The 17,636-nt window shown below is 41.7% G+C and overlaps 2 pseudogenes; both read right to left on the bottom strand.

Annotated features, from left to right (window-relative positions):
* Positions 1-6,836: 6,836 nt before the first annotated feature.
* Positions 6,837-7,834, bottom strand: LOC101974166 (eukaryotic translation initiation factor 2A pseudogene; annotated as a pseudogene).
* A 28-nt stretch (positions 7,835-7,862) lies between these two features.
* Positions 7,863-17,566, bottom strand: LOC120883646 (eukaryotic translation initiation factor 2A-like; annotated as a pseudogene).
* Between the last annotated feature and the right edge of the window lie 70 nt (positions 17,567-17,636).

Below are 17,636 nucleotides of genomic sequence, written 5' to 3' on the forward strand. Positions count from 1 at the left end.
CAGCAGTGCAAAAGAGGAGAAAAAGAGAGAGAAAGAGAGGGGGGAAGGAAATAGAAGGGGGAGAGCAGAGAGAGAGAGAGAGAGAGAGAGAGAGAGAGAGAGAGAGAGAGGAGAGAAGAGAGTGAGAGTGAGAGTGAAAGAGAAGAGAGAACAAGAACAAGAAAGAGGGGCCTGGCAGGAGGGAGTTTTTATAGCCTAAATCTAATGGGGTCTCTGGGTCTTCAAGCTGCCTTGTTGGTGTACAGTGATCGGATCATACAACAGTTGCTAAGGGTGTCATCTTCTGCCTTCAGGCAGATGGGGCAGGGGTCAGATGTGGGTTTCTGTTGCACCAGACCGGTGAGGGTCAAGTGTTCAGCCTTGAGTCGGGTTGAGGATTCAGACTTGAGGCAAACAGGTGATAAAGGACCAGACAGTGGGAGGTTTGAGTGTGTGGGTCATCCTGCAGCTAACATTCCTTCAGCCTGCCCTGCAGACAACATAGTTCAGCCTGTCCTGCACCAAATAGTAAGAGAAAACGTCTCTGCTCCACAGTGCATTTGTAGCTCAGTTACTTGTTTTCCCATTTGGTTACATTGCTGGTTGTAAATATCACTGCTGAAAGCTCAATGGATTCCTTAATGATTTCCAAAGAAGGTGTGGAATATTGAGGCATTTCACAAGCTTGCATTAGCTTCTGTCAGGCAGCCGTTCATATGTCTCCACTGTGTCATCAGAGCCATGTTTGTGTCCTCAGGAAAGAACTGACAGGTAATTTAAAGAATCATCACGTGCCACCTCTCTTCAAGTAGAGAATAGAGAGGCTGAATAACTCCCCAAGGTGGAAAAAATTACTTAACCTCAACATCACCCTGCCTCAGAACCCTGATTGTGGTCCTTAGCTAAAAATAGAATTTCTGATTGTGTCTAGTCTTCAAATTCTTTGAGAGTCGGGCCTAAGATGTTGGAAATACTTTCAAAGCAGAACTCACTAGCAAAAGCAAATAAATGCCACGGAGTGTCAAAATTGTCCAGTTACTTCCCACTGTCCATCTTAGATGCCAGGATTTTTTTTTTCTGTGTCTGAAACTTATTTCTAGACCAGGAGCTCCCCAAGAACAAGGACTGTGTCTGTTTTTTTTTTTGCTTGGCTCAAAATCCAAAACAGGTGAAAGGAAAGATCACAATGCCTGTCTTTACAAGCCTTAGAAGATATAGATGAATAAAGCTTTTCACACCTGTAAAAAATTTTGTGAAGAGGGTGCTGAGCAATTATTCATCACTTGGGATTCAACTCAAATGAGGCAAAAAGTGAATGACCCTGGAGACTGAAGCCACTATTTAAACTCTCTCTCTCATCCCAGCCCACTTCGCCATGTGACTCGGGGACAATTCAACTTCTCTGAGCCTCAGTCTTTGCGTTTCTTTTTTAAATATACAACCCCAACCCCTCAATCTTTGCATTTCTAAGGTTTTCCTATCTCACAGAGTTAATGTGAAGAGACCAGGAATGTAAAAGTAGCTCAAAGTACCCCATAAATTTGCCGTAAGCCTTGGGTTAATTACCCCATTCCTTGGGGAGCTTTTCTGCATCTGCATAGGCTAGAAAGCTATCTCTCTGGACTCCATCCCAACACATTCCTCTATTATAGCATTTAGCACATTGCACTGTAATTGTTCGTTTTCTTGTCCTCCAGGGAAAAGACTATGTTCCTAAATGAATTCCCAGCACAGGTTAAACATTCACTTAAAGCTGTTTGTGTGTGGGAGATCAGTCTTACACATGACTGAGTCACACTCCCCAGCTGGGTGCTGAGGCACTCAGTCACAGAAATGTGGCAGAGCTTTCCCCACCCTTCTTGTGTTCGAGGGTCAGTGTCTCGTGCATGTATCTTGCTACAGCCCCATGGGTGAAGCTATGCTCACCTGTTCCTTTGTAATATAACCCCTTGCCCTGTTTAGGATAGAATCTTCCATGGAAGTGCCTTGTGTGTGTCCCCTTCTCTTACTGTGCCCTTGGGTGTGGTCTACCCAGGTATCATCAACCTACTGACAGTGGACATCATGAAGATAGACTCAGCCCCCTGAAAACCTGACCCCTTGCCTCATTTGAATAGCTTCTCCTCAATAAAAGGGGTCAGCGTGTGCTCTCTCTCTCTCTCTTTCTGCGGACCCTTAAGGTCAGAGGAGCCGTCACAGTGACCCCAAAGAAAAAGGTATTTGTGTCTCTTGTGTGGTTATTTTGCACAGCCCAGTTAGCCCAGTTCAACTGGAGTGACCCCTGAGCCTTTTAGTCATGAGAACAGAAACTCGGCATTTGTGTTTGTGCATGGTACTGGAAATCAAACCCAAGGGCCCTACCACAGAACTACATCCCCAGTTCTAAAGGAATCTTAATTTCATTGTGATTCCAAGCAAGATCAAAACATAAGAGCATCAAAAGAAAGCATGCGTTCATTCATTTCAGAACATGTATTTCATCAAATATAGGATGACATTGGGTATAAAGTGAACCACTACTTATGTCTCACTAAGGAAGAAAAAGTGCTGCCAACTACACCATGACATGCCCTGGATGGTAAGTCACAGCTCCATTTTAAATTAGATTACTGTGGAGGAAAGTTGCCTGTTAGGATATTGAAAGCATGTGATTATTGAATACCCACCTGGTTTCATATATTGTTCTCAAAAATCTCTGTTCTCAAGAAACTGATGTTCCAGTTGAAGGATAGACAGCAGATAAATTGACATATGAATAAACCTTTACAAAGTTTGTGATCAGGTCTATAAAGGAAATAAGTATGATTCTAGAGACTGGAGGGAGGGATCGGCTTTTAGAAAAATTGCAGGAAAAGTACCTACTCAATGGTAAAAAGTAAGGGAGGGTGTTGAGTCACTATTGCTGGAAAGCATCACAAAACATTGTCTTGTTGGTAAAGATAGGGGACTGGACCAGAGTGTGCATTTTCAGACATTTTTGTGCGAGGTGACACACCCAAACAGGCACAAATCCAGTTCAGGCATAATTCTATTCGGGGCGTACTTGCCTGGTCTACTCAGTCTGGACAGTGTGGTGATGGTATTTGCCAATTGGGTCCACCTGGATTTGGTACTGCTCTTTAATTATACGTTATAATAGTATAATAGTTTAAAGTAGTCCTTTAAACACTGGACTTTGTAAAGAGAAAAGGTGGATTAGCCAAATGCTACTGAACTCATATGATGGAATGAGCTGGACACAATCACTAAAGAGATGGTATGCACAGAAACATGTAGTAAATCGCGAGTGTCCATGGGTATGAGTGTGCTATGGTTTGGGAGCCAGTTACCAAATCTTATAGTACAAGGTCCCAAAAGGGGTTAGGGAGTTTTGCTCCTTATTTTTGAGCTCTCTTTCTTTTTCTTTTCTTTCTGGATGTTTCTGCAGTATCCTCCTGTCTTTTCTACCTTCAGTACTGTCCAGCGAGGCCCAGTATCTCTCTGGGACCTGAATTGCAGAAGCTATACCCTCCTTCCCAGCAGCACTCTGCAGAGGTAGCCATGTTTTAGAGAAGAAGGTGACGTGGTAAGTTAAGGGACACTGACTCACCAAACACACCATGCCTGTGGTGGAGCTGACGCAAAGGGACATGGGGTCTTGGAGGAGTAATTAGGACAGGCTAGTTGCTATTGACGTTAAAGGTGTCCTGTATACCTCTGTCCCATGTTTGACTCTTCAGAGCAACAAAAAGGACTCCGATTGATTTTTCCTCAAACCTGACGGGAGCAAATTCAACTCTACTGAAAGAGAATAACAATTTTTGATATTTCTTGCAAGCTAGAATTTCAGGACTAAGAGATTTACATGCTATGCTGATTACAAAGATCTCATGGTTTATCTACAAGCGCTCAAAGCTGCCCTCAACACTCAGAGAATCAACTACACAGACTTCCTCAGTAAGAATTCACAGCTCTGGCAATTTCTTTGTCTACTGCACAAACCAAGTATGTGCTGAGACAGCAGAAGTTCTGCCTCCTTGAGAGCCAAAGCAGGCTCTGGAATTCTTTCTTCTTGCCAAAGCAGTCTTGAGCCCCAGTCCAAACTGCAGGGGGAGGATTTTATAGAGACACACCTGACTTTTTCTGACTGTATATTAATAAAGAAACTCTTTTCTCCCCTGTGATAAACATATTCTTGTTGTATCTTGAGACCCCCAACTCTGCCTTTCCACCTATGGGGGCAAGGGAGAAACTTATGTTGTTCTTTTTGTATTCCCACGGTGCGTTAAGTTACACATTCTTAAACTCCTTAGCACTAGAGGGGACTATAGTAATAGTCTTTTTCCAAAAGGGACTATGGATGTATTCTCTGAAGCCCACATGTTCTCCGTGGTATTTTTATTTTCACTACAATAAAAATATCACAGAGTGGGGCTGGGATTGTGGCTCAGTGGTGGAGTGCTTGCTTAGCATGTGGGAAGCACTGGGTTCAATCCTCAGCACCACATAAAAATTAAAAAAATTAAACACTGTGCCCACCTATAACTAAAAAAAAAAAAACACAAAACAAACAAACAAACAAAAAACACCACAGAGCGGTATTCAACCCCCAGTGCAGGGGGTTGAACATGATTGTGACTCAATACTCATCTCGTGTGTAGTGGTGTGGGCTTGTAGTCCTGGACCAGCTAGGAGGTATCTCCTAGGAGGTAGGAGAATCACTTGAGCCCAGGAGCTAGAAGCTAGCCTAAGCTTCATAGCAAAACTCCCTAAGGAAAAAAACCCCAAAACCAAATTAAACACACACACACAAAACAACAACAACAACAACAACAAAAAAAAAAACAACAACACAAAACACAATCCAGAAGGAGCAGCTGAGGGCTCAGTAACATCATTGGGGATCCAGCTGATGTCTTTCCTTTGCTCCACTCTCTCCTAGTGAGTACTCTCCTGGGCACTTTTATGTCCAGAGATGACTGGCCAGAATAGTAACTCCTCAGCACACTGGGTGCAAGGGAGACTGGGAAATTTTTAGGTGCATACATGGCTGTCCCACATAAAACTCAGCTTTTCAAGCATAAAAGGAAAAGGAAAGGGGATGTTTAATAGCAACTAGCATTTCTGTCACATGTTTTCCTTTAGATGATAATCTGAAATTTCCATAATTTAAGCCTTTCCTGGTTCTTCCAGATGACTAACATCTAATCCACATAAAGCGAAGAGGGATGATTAGTTTTTACAACTGTCACAGGCTAACAAAAGTAGAACAAGGACTATCTTAAAATTTAAATGGTGATGGCAGGAAGAAGAAATGGGAAAAGGTTGATTAACAGGTACTAAATATTAGGAGAAAGAAGTCTGGTGTGCTATTACCCAGTGGCAGTGACTTCAGATAATAGTAATGTTAATGTACTATATACACAAATTTTTAAAAAGTTATATGGTACACTGTATTAGGTGAAGACCAGATAGTCTTTCAGCTGAAGGTCTTGAGAGAATTCATAAAGAGCAAATCCAAGAAAGAAGGAAGACATCAAGCTGCTGAGGAGACTCTGGTGAATATGCTGTAGTAATCCATACACATTAATGTTGGGAGCAAGGACTGTCATTTATCAAATTAAATTGCTGCTGTTATTTCTGACTTTATCAGAATAGTAGCACTATAAGCACAGCAGTTTATATTTCATTTCTTGGTTTTAATATAGTCTGGTAATATAAGAAAATAATTTAAGCCAATACTGGAGTTCTCAAAATGTATCTTTTCCTTTAAAAGGACTTATTAACAATTTTGAGAAATGTCACTTTAATATTTATTAAATCAATTCGGTTCTTTCATTTTATTCATTTTAAAGATTGGAAAAGAGGCTCTGAGAAGTTAAGGGACTTGCTCCCAGGATGCCTAGCTGGCTGGTGGTGAAACTGAGTTTTTCAGTTTCTTGATACTTCAATGTATCTGTATATCAATCATATCACTTGTAATATTATATAAAAATTATGAGTGTACTTGTCTGTTTTGAATCCTACCTGTGAGGCAGTTTGACTCTTACCCAACTTGCAGTATTGATGTCTGGATGATAATAAGTAATGTATAAATTTTGGAAATCAAACTGGATTCTTACATTTTGAAATATTCTGTGTTTCTGATTCAATGCCAGATTTTTTTAAAAAAAAATTTAAAATGACTTTATTCATTTACAAATTAAATAGAATCCTCTACTATAAAACATTGCCTCTCTGTCAAACTTAGCTGAAAAATTCATGTATCTCTTTTCTTTATGCTGACATGATATAGGATTCAGGTTGTAAAAGTTAATTTTTTTTTTTAGAGAGAGAGAGAATTTTTTAATATTTATTTTTTAGTATTCGGCAAACACAACATCTTTGTATGTGGTGCTGAGGATGGAACCCCGGCCGCACTCATGCTAGGCGAGCGCGCTACCGCTTGAGCCACATCTCCAGCCTGTAAAAGTTAATTTAATGGACATTATTACATGACTTCACACATATACAGACTCAGGTAAATGGTTAAAATTGTAGACCAACATTAAATGTGGTACATGGATATTCCATGAGCACCAATGTATTTAACAGATGTGTTTGTATTAAATTTTGGTAATCAATTTGCTTTCTGTAAATCTTTAAATCCCCAATTCCAAATCTTCCAGCTCCTGGAGAAGGGTTGTCTCTTTTAAAATTTTCTTTCATTTGTTTCTTTTATTGGTATGTTATGATTCTTTTTCTTTTTTGTTGGTGCATTATAATTATACATTATAGTGAGATTCATTATGCCATATTCATACATCCACATAATTGGATCATCTCATTCCCCTGTGCCTTACCTTCTTTTTGAAATTTCTCCAATTAGACTTTTTTTTCTAGTTTCCAGCTACTGCTTTTTCCTTCAATTCTTTGATTGCTTTCACTGTCTTCTTTAAGTTCTTTCTTTTTGTGTGTCTACTTTAGGGTCACCAGAAGTTGACAGAGGAGTGGTGTTTCATGTTATACTATGAGGGCAAGAGTAACTGTCAAATCTGACCTCTTGTCACTTCTTGCTTTTCGCTTGGCAGCTTTCTTAAATCATGCTTCCTTTGATTTTTAATGTCTGTTTGGGGTAATGGCTTTTATTTTCTGCTTCTGGTTTCATCTTCTGAACTGGTTCTCTTCATGCAATTTGGAATCAGTAATTGGTTTATTTCCTAAAACTGGGGGTCTATAAGCTGTTGCAACTTTTGGTTCCTAAAGGTCCTCACTGGGTACTTCACTTGGAACTGCTTGGTAAATTATTGGTTTTGCTGAAAATATTCCATCCAAAACTGGCTGCCAAGAGACCTGCCATGATTTTGCATTTGATGGTACATCACATTTAGAGCCAGAGCAATGCTTTATCTTGTGCCAATCATTAACTTGTACCTGGGAGCAAATGCAGCTGTTAAAATACACTCCCCATCTGGGCACCAAACAAAACATATAGAATCAGAAACCACTAGTTTAGAAAAAAATATATAGTTTTTAATATTCCACGTTTCCATTTGTTCCCTCAGGTTTCCAAATCCAACTAGTACTAATACACGTCCACGAGGGCTGCAGTAGGCTTCATTGTAAGGATGGATTCCAAACTCAAACCCAGGGTCACATTTCAAGTTGAAAAGTGTTGCTTTGGCAGGTCTAAAACCAGAACAGCAAAAATCTCAGTAGAACTAGAATTCCAACCTACATCCTCTATGGGGTTAGTTTTTAGTCATTGTACTACCTCACTTTCTTCCTTGGTTGCTGTGTAGCATTGGATTGGTTCTCCATGTAGGAAGCGCCTTCTCTTGTCAACACCTATACTACCTATTACCAACACAAAAGTAGCTTTTTTATTCCATAGCATGGTAAAATGATCAGCGTTGAGGAAATTTTTAAAAGAACTTTAAACTTTCAAAGGAACACAGCTTTAGAGCTGTGTGAAATCCAGCAGAGTTGGAGTGTTGGTGTAATCCAACAAACGAAGGTGTAGCTTTACTTCCTGGAACATAGGTGACTTCTGTGGTTGGCATACAAGGGATGAAACAAAATTATTAATTTTTTGATAATGTAATTTATTTGCACCTGTGTTTAAATTGTTGCTTTTAAAGACGTAAACTTCACTATTTTTTTCCTCAAATAAATTATTTCAAATGTATCCCACTTTTCACACCATGAAGTTTAATTTGGTAATTCCAGCTGCACCATCTTTAGAAAATAGTATAAGGCTGCTATACTTCCAGGACAGTGGTTTTGGGTGAGAATTAAAAGCAAACTGCCTTTGGAAGGTTGAAGGAGTATAGTAGTTCATTTTTAGTGACATTGAGACTATTTACTTTCCCTTTTTTGACCCAGAGAAACAAGGTCCCATCCTTACTAAATGTATAGAGTTTACAATTTTTCCTAGATTCCCCTTGAAACACTGTGCTATCTGTAAAACAGGGTGGTCCATTGCCTACATACTGTCCTGATCTACACTGCCAACAGCAGAGTAGCAGGTGCCATATTGTCCTTGGGGGAAAAAGAGCTCCATACCATAATTCCACAGTCGCATTGCTTAGTAGTGTGGTAATTCTGTTAGGAGTGGCAGAGTTAGCAAACAATGATCAACTCTCATCAACTTGTGGGGTCAAATGATCTTTGTGCCTCAGCTTTCTGAGTAGCTGGACTATAGATGCACATCACCACACCTGGCTACATCAAAAATCTTTGCTTATTTGCTTTTTGTCCTATACTTCCCATGGAGCTGTTATATTCAAGGTCCTGACCTTGTCTAAGCTCTTACCATCTTAAGCATCATTTATAGGACTCCTCAATGAAGGAAATCACTTCTTGGTGCCTCTCAGAGACAGAGGTGTTCTCACAGTTAGAGGGCAGTCCTGGATTTTGTGTTCCTCATTTCACATTGTGACTGAGATGAGACTCAGCTACTTGCTATGGCAGTCTGTCCACAGTACATGCTCAATGCATACTTGTTCAGTGACCTGCTGGCTATATCCTGTATATGTGATTCTTTGGTCTGAGTGTTGGGAGGGCTTGGGCTTTGAGACCAAAGAGGTACATCTTTAGCTTATGGAGAGACTGAGAGAGACAGACTGAAAAGCATAGAGTGTCTGGCTTGTGCTAGGCACTTTTCTTTTCTGTTAAATGAATTAATACAGACATGTCACTCAGATAGGAACAGTTACTTTATGTATATTATCAGACAGTGAATGTCTCTTATATCTGAGTTGTATGTTTCTACCTTAGACGGTTTTCGTGACCAAACTTTGTAGATGGATATAGGAAAATTTCCCAAGGAAATAAAAATTGCCAGACAGAACTGGGAGATTCTCAGAAAGGTCAAGTGTCCTTCCAAGTGTCACTAACATGCTTATTCCCAAAGCTAGATTTCTTCCTCATCTGGTGGTCACAGGGCTGAGACCATTGACCCTGGAACCTGAGGACATACCATGCTTCTTGATCCTTCTTCAGAAGCTAAGAGAGGTCTGTATTTGTTTTGTTTTGCTACTTGGATTTGAATAGGGTGTGCTTAACCATTGAGGCATATTCACAGCCCTATTTTGTATTTTATTTAGAGACAGGGTCTCACTGAATTGTTTATTGCCTCACTTTTTCCTGAGGCTGTCTTTAAACTCATGATCCTCCTGCCTTAGCCTCCCAAGCTACTGGAATTACAGGTGTATTCCACCACATCCAGCCAGGTATGGGTTCTCTTGATAGTGTACCTCAGTCTGTGGCATGGGGACCATGCATAACCTTGTTAGATGGTTTTAATGGATGTAGCAAATACTTATTCTAGGAAGAAAGAAAGTAGTTAGCTTTAAGATCACTCCTCTCTTTGCCTACTGGTTTGTGGTTTATGGAGATTTGTCCAGCCCATGCATTCAACTCTATGACTTCTGCCTACCTCAGTTTCTTCATCAGACTGTGACACTTACCACTGGAGATGTGTGATATATACAAACATTGAAGTCATTTGGGGGGAAAATTATTTTGATTGATGGGATTAGGGGAAGGGATGGAACTAGTGATAATTCTCATCTTTCAAAAAACTCCCTAGATAAAAAGTCTAAAACTTAAAAATATCTAGAAAGTTCTGGAACACAGGTGTTCTTCTTACTTCCTATTCCTTGGGCTTTTTGAGCTATCTCTTGTTTTTAGTCTCTACAAGAGATAAAGAAGTTGCAGATGCTCAGGTGTGCTCTGTGCCAGTGGTGGGAAGTCTGGTTTTGTGGAGGAAGGCATCCTTCAACCTTCATCCTTCATCCTTCAAGGCTGGGTGATGTCTCTTCATGCTCCACATGATCAGCAATCCACTGAAGGCTTTCCCTCTGCTGAAAAGATTTTTGTTTTTATTTTTGTTATTTGATTTTATTTGGGTGCTAGGACTTGCACCCTGGACCTTGCACATCCTAAGCAGATGCTGTATCACTGAGCCACACCTCCAGCCCCTTTGACAAGTATTAAGTGTGACTCATGTGTGAATCAAGTACTGTGGCAGCTTTCACTCCCATTTTCCTCTTGTTAGCCCTCTTTCAGAAGGCTCTAGTTTCAAGGTGTCATTTTGGTAGGATTAAACATGAATACGCAAGTGTATAATGCATCACTGTCCACTTTACTCACAAATGGATCCACAGCTGTGGCCTTTGGGGCAGAGGTCAGCATACAATGGCATAAATGATCCACAAGAATTAACTAGGCTTTAATGACCTGAGTGAGTTAATTAATCTCACAACTAACCACTTGTTAAAATTCCAGCATGCACTTGCTCCTTAGATTAAGATGGCTAAAGAGGAGCAGCCCTTCCCTGTTAACCCCAGCCCGAGAGTTCACTTTTTGAGAACTTCTACAAGCCACCTCTCTGGTGCAGAGCATTCATGCACATGAAACTTATCCAGTTCTGATTTGAAAAATAATCTTTTGCAGGATTTCAGAGTAGGCAGTGATAACACAAAAAATATAATTTCTGACATGAGTGGACCATCAAAATGTTTTTATTTCCTCTATTTCTCTTACCCCCAATTCTCTGTCCCCTCATATTCTCCTTCTTTCTTGTTCTTTCTTTTCACACTACGGAATAAAGCCAGGGGTGCTTTACGATTGAGTGACACACCCAGTTTGCCCTATACCCCACATATTTGGAGACAGGGTCTCACTAAGTTGATCAAAGTGGTCTTGACCTTGCAGTCCCTCCTACTGCAGCCTTGTGACTCGATGGCATTGCAGGCGTGTGCCACTATATCCAGCCTCTGTCTTCTGATAACTTACATCTTTTTACATCTACCTTCACGTAGTGGTGTGTGCTTGCTCTAGCTCTCACTGTACTATGTTTCTCTTTCTGTTTGCTTCATCACTGACTGCACTCTCTTCTCTTTCATCCACCTTCCCTCCTTCTGCCAACCTCTTACAACTTCCTTCCTCATCTTGTTTCTTTCCTTTCTCTCCATCTCTCTCTCTCTCTCTCTCTCTCTCTCTCTCTCTCTCTCTCTCTCTCTCTGCTGGCCTCCTCATACCTGACCATTTCTTTCACGTTTTACCTCCATTCCTGTGCCCACCTTCTCCTCACATACCCTCCTTCCCAGGATGTCCTCCCTTTCCTGGATTCACCATGAAGCCAGGTACAACACAGAGTTCCTTGGTGACTGTGGACACAGGTCTGCAGTGACATAGCCTCCAGTTATCCTTGAATCATCTGTGGTATAATTTTCTCTTATCTTTGAGTCTTTATGACTGATCTCAGGGTCCCTGGTGAAAATCCTACTCAAAAATAATCTCATCTAATTTGTACCCTCAATGGCTTGTCTTATCTGTTCTTACTCTTTGTCATAGCTGTCTACCCACCCAAATGACATATATGCTCAGTTAATGTGATTGCAATTATGTGAGTTAAGAAACATCTGATACTTTGGATTTAATTCTCATAAAACGTATTTTACAAGGAATCTTCTTGCACTATGATATGGATTATCCAGAGCTAAGTCATATTCTTGGAGCATCTGCTCACCCAGTCTTTGATTGTGTCCTTGCTGCGTCTGGTCTCTTTCCACAGAACAGTAACCCTGACTCTAACCTCACTATTGCCCAGTCAATGTTTTAGCAATTAAGAAATTCTGACTGCATGTACGTGTCTCTTCTGGTCCAGTTGCCCCTGGTGTTCTGGTTAACAAGCAAGGCAGGAACTGTGATTCATATTAGAGATTAAATTAAGGCCATGGTTTGGTATATAATTTAGAATAAGATGGTTCGTGGGTCAGATCTGGCACTAAAGTGGCAAGATGGAAATGGGTGAGATTCCAGGTGTTTTGGGGCAGGGTCAGGAGAGGAGTCAGAGGCAGTTATGGGTATGGGCTGGTTGAGGTTGAGGGCACCACTTAGTTGGGTATAAGTTGGGTATAAGAAAAGATGCATTCCCTGCATCACAACTCCCCCCCCCCCCCACACACACTAGCAGGCTTCAGGCCTGGGAGAATTTAATCTCAGGAATGAGTGCAGATTATGCTGGCATAAATTTTGAAGTTTTGGGTCCCTTTGTCCCAAACCCTTCCAACTGACTTGCTGTGGATTCTCAAGAGTCTTCTAATGGGACTCAGAGCTTTCGTTTTTCAAGGATAGTTGAAGTATAGTACCCTGAAGTGTAAATAATCAAAAAAACCGACGTGAGGCAGAGAGTGAGACTCTGTCTCCTGTTTCCCTGGGATGGAGATTTGGAGCAGATAGTGGTATGGTCTGAGCTTAATCAATATAGATTATAAATTACAGGTTATAAAATAATAATAAGTAGGATAATAGGATTATGAGAAGTGTCATAAAATAAATAATGTTAAGCTGTTTCTAAGATATAAAAATTGTTTTTCTGTACTTCATATGCCTACAAATGTGCTTGAACCCAGGATGTGGTTGTCTGTTTTTGCTCTGCTGACTGCTTTCTCAGCCTTTGTATCCTGCTGCTTGCCTGTACCTACATTTTTGAGGATGTGGTTTTTCCCCTTATAAATTCCACATAACTTGGATCCAGTGCTGTTCCTGGCAGAGACAATTTGTGTCCTGTAAGGGAGCAGTCACCAGCTGGCTTAAAAACAAAAACAAAACAAATCAAAACAAAAAACAAAAAACAAAACCTCTCTAATTTGGACAATATTCAGACTGAGAGTGTTTTCTGAGCGATCAGCCCACAACAAGAGCAGAGTCTGGCACCTTCTGAGCTTCCCTTGCCTCCTTGCTACCTGTGCTCAGAACCCGCCCTGCCTTAGACCCCAGAGGTTCTTTCACTAGGGATCCTGAGGCATCCTGACTCCATCTCTCCAGCCCTGGGGAACATTTGTGTCATTCTTCCCCAAATTAGTCCCTCACCTTGCAGCAGCATCACCAGCAGCAGCAGCAGCAGCAGCAGCAGCAGCAGCAGCAGCACCAGCACCAGCAGCAGCAGCAGCGGGATGGAGCATTTTCTTCTTTTCATCTCAGGAAATCTGCACAGGCTGGAAGCCAGGGCACCTTGTCCTGCCTCCTTCTCTCAACTGGATTTTCTGTCTTTCCCTCCTCAGCCCACAGTGGCTGTGGGATTTCTAGGTGTGGCTGCTGATGGCATCCAGGGCTCCTGGGTTTTCCTTTCTGCAGGGAGGAGCAACCTACTCTATGACTCTGCATCTCCCAAGGGAGGAAGGGTCCAATCCAGGAGAGAGGCAGGGCTAGGAGGAGAGAGATGCCTCAGGGCAGGTAGGTCCTTTGCCTGAGTCTAGAATTGAGCAGCAATGGGATCAAGTTTGTCACTGTGAGTGATATTACTTGCTAACACCTCTAGATCAAAACTGTTCTCCATAGGCTGGATGTGTCAGTGGTCAGAGAGGGCCTTGGTTCCTCTTGGTCAGAGAGGGTTGGTAAGGTCAGGGTGACCAAGGGGACAGCCAGGCTGCTTGGGGGACCAGTGCCTGGCAAGGAGGGGAGTTAGATGTCCCAGGGTATAAGCACCTTGATTCTTAACAGAAAAGGAGGAATGTCTATGAGGGGACCCTAAACACCCAACCTCACCTTTAGAACTGGTTCTGAGGATTGAGCCTAGGGGCACTCTACCATTGAGCTACATCCCCAGACTTTATTTATTTTTTATTTTATTTATTTTTTTTTTTACTTTTTAGTTGTAGTTGGACAGAATACTTTTATTTATTTATTTACTTACTTACTTTTATGTGTTGCTCAGAATCGAACCCAGGGCCTTGCAATGTGCTAGGCAATTGCTCTACAGCAGAGCCTCAACCCCAGTCCCCAATCCTTTTTAATTTTAATTTTTTTGACAGAATCTTGCTAATTGCTGAGACTGAGGACTTGGGAACCTCCTGCATTAGCCTCTCATGTAGTTGGGGTTACAGGCATGCTACAGCAAGCTCCACTTTACCCTTTTCAACTCTGGTAATTGGAGTGTTCTTGCTTGGATCTTGTCCCATTACAACTTACAAGGCTGTGTTGGCTTCCTGGTATGACAGGATGGACTGTAGCCTCCTTGGTGTGGTGTCACAAGCCTTGTAGTTAACCCTAGCCTCTCTCTATGATGCTATGTAGTCCCACAAGTTTTCTGACTATTCACTGACCATGCCAGGCCCAGGCTTACACAAACTGTTGGCTTTGCCTCCTTGTAAATGCTACTAAGTCTTCATAATCCACATGTTAATATCTATGTGAGCCAGCTCTAACTCCCTGGGCCAAGTTATACATTTCTTCCTGGGACAATTTAGTTGATTGGACTTCGTCATTGACCCACAGCTTATCTATCTACAAGTAGGTCTCTTTCACCCAGCCATGACCAGCAGGTTCATCCTTGTCTCCCCAACTCCTGGGGATCTTCTCATATGCTCTAGTATGGTGCATGAACAAATGAAGAAATGAGCGAGGAAGAGGATCATTATTTTAGGTAAAGGATTGGGGTCTGTTAAAGATGAAGAGGAGATAACTGATAGACTAGTTACTGCCTTCAAGGATATTTTTTTGAAAAACCTTTTGTGGGCTGGGGTGGTAGCTCAGTGATAGAGCGCTTGCCTAGCATGTGTGAGGCGCTGGATTCAATCCTCAGGACCACATAAAAATAACTAAATAAATTAAAGGTATTGTGTCCATCTACATCTAAAAATATTTTGCAGGGGCGGGCGAGAGGTACCAGAGATTGAAGTCAGAGATACTCAACCATTGGCCACATCCACAGCCCTTTTTTGTATTTTATTAGAGACAGGGTCTCATTGACCTCACTAAGTTGCTGAGGCTGGCTTTGAACTTGCAATCCTCTTGCCTTATTCTCTGGAGTTGCTGGGATTACAGGCATGAACCATTGCACCTGGCTACAACTAAAAATATTTTTTAAAAATAAAAAGCAGTATGGAGATTCCTTGGAAAACTGGGAACCACCATTTGATCCATCTATCCCTTTCCTTGGTCTATACCCAAAGGACTTAAAAACAGCATACCACAGGGACACAACCACATTAATGTTTATAGCAGCACAATTCACAATAGCTAAACTGTAGAACCAATCTAGATGCCTTTCAGTAGATGAATGGATAAAAAAATGTGGCATATATACAAAATGGAATATGACTCAGCAATAAAAGAGAATAAAATCATGGCATTTGCAGATAAATGGATGGCATTGGAGAATATAATGCTAGGTGAATTTAGCCAATCCCCCCCAAAACAAATGCCAAATGTTTTCTCTGATATAAGAAATGTGATTTATAGTGGGGTAGGGAGGGGGAGCATGGGAAGAATAGATAAATTAAGAATAGATAAGCAGAGGGATGGAGGGGAAGGGACGGGGGAGGGGGTTAGAAATATTGGTGGAATGTGATGAACAATATTATCCAAAATACATGTATGAAGACATGAATTGGTGTGAATATACTTTATATACAACCAGAGATGTAAAAAAATGTGCTCTATATGTGTGATATGAATTGTAATGCGTTCCACTGTCATATAAATATAATTAATATATATGTGTATGTGTGTATATATATATAATAAAATAAAAATTTTATATATATATATATATATATAATAAAATAAAAATTTAAAAAAGTCTATTGTATAGCCAGGGTTGGAGAAGCATGTCTGTAATCCCAGCTACTTGGGAGGCTAAGGCAGGAGTATCTCAAGTTTGAGGCCAGCCTGGACACTCAGTGAGATTCTATCTCAAAATAGGGGTTAGGCTCAGTGGCAGAGCACCCCTGGGTTCAATCCCTGGTACTATAAAAATACAAAAAACAATAACAACCTGTTACATGATTTTAATTTTAACATAAAATAAATAGTGAAATGCAAAGAACTTAAGCATTCACTTAAATGAATTTTGACCGATTTCTTTCCTATGTAACTATCTAGCCAACTATAAAACACTTCTATCATCCAGGAAGACCACCTTTCCTAGAAATTCTCATCCTCTTAGGAGACCAGATCTGATCTCAGAGGCATAGGTTAGTTTTGCCTATTCTTAAATTTCCTACCAATGGAATTTCACCCCGGTGATACTCTCACTATGCATCTGTTAAAAACTGTCCTGTTAACTCTGTGGTAAAATGTACCTGAAGAATCAGCTTTATTCTGGTAAAGACCCAGCCTGAGAACCTCCCAGATGGAAGACACTGGCAGGATTAAATCGATAAAACAAGCAAATGGTTGATTTGCAGCCAGAAGGGGGCAGAGGCATGTGTATGACCAGCCAATTGCCCAAGAAGCCAACCCGGCTGAGCCTTCAGCAAAAGCATAGTGCTGCACATGAAGGGATAAGTGCTGTGCCCCTGCCTGAGGCCTGGTTGGCAGGGGCTTCTGAGAGCCTGGAGCCTGGCAGGGCCAGTCAGGCCTGCCCTTGCAGAAATTGGGAGTGGTTCTCCTGACCCAGGACATCTGCTCTGGGAGGGGAAGGTGGCACACACACCTGGCCTCCTATGAAAACCTCTGCAGAGTGATGAGAGGAAATGTGGCCCTACCTGGGCAGCCCCATCACAATCCCTTCTCTGCCTTGCAGAGTGCAGGGTCACTTTCCCCCTCTGCACATTCTAAGAGCACACAGATACTGTTTCCCACTGTGAGACACAAATTCCACATTCATGAAGCCCAGCACCTGCCTTCCCTGTCCTTCCTGGGGAATGGGAAGGAGTGGGGAAGAAAACAGGACCTAGGAGATCTCTGGACTTCACTCAAGGGATCTGAGAACTGGGAGTACACAGGGAAAGGGGGTCTCTCAGGTATGGGAACCTGTCTGTCGTGATGTATATACACCCACAGAGTCTGGCTCCCACAAATACTAGATGAATTTATTTAATAATCTGTTCACAGCTCTAGCCTCCCTTTTGCAGTCTGGGAAAACCAGAGAAAGGAGGCTGTTGGGGCCTGAAACAACCAGGAAGAGAGCTTGGGCCTTGGTCTTCCTGGTCAGCTGCCTCCCTACCCTCAGGATGGTGATGCTTCTGTCATTAGGGACATTCAGGGACACTGTGTCTCCCAGTAAGCTCCATGGTTTCTGGGAGACACTGGTTTCTGCAACCAGCTCCAGTCGCACTTGGCATGTTTTGGGCCCCGTGACAGCCTTAAGGGCGTGAACCAAGGTGGGGGCCATGGGGGTAGTAGAGGTCTGTGCTGAAGAGATTTCTTATGCATGGTGAGCTTTTCTGGAAAACAAAAGGAAG

This window comes from Ictidomys tridecemlineatus, chromosome 8, assembly GCF_052094955.1.
Source record: "Ictidomys tridecemlineatus isolate mIctTri1 chromosome 8, mIctTri1.hap1, whole genome shotgun sequence".
Lineage (NCBI taxonomy): Eukaryota > Metazoa > Chordata > Mammalia > Rodentia > Sciuridae > Ictidomys > Ictidomys tridecemlineatus.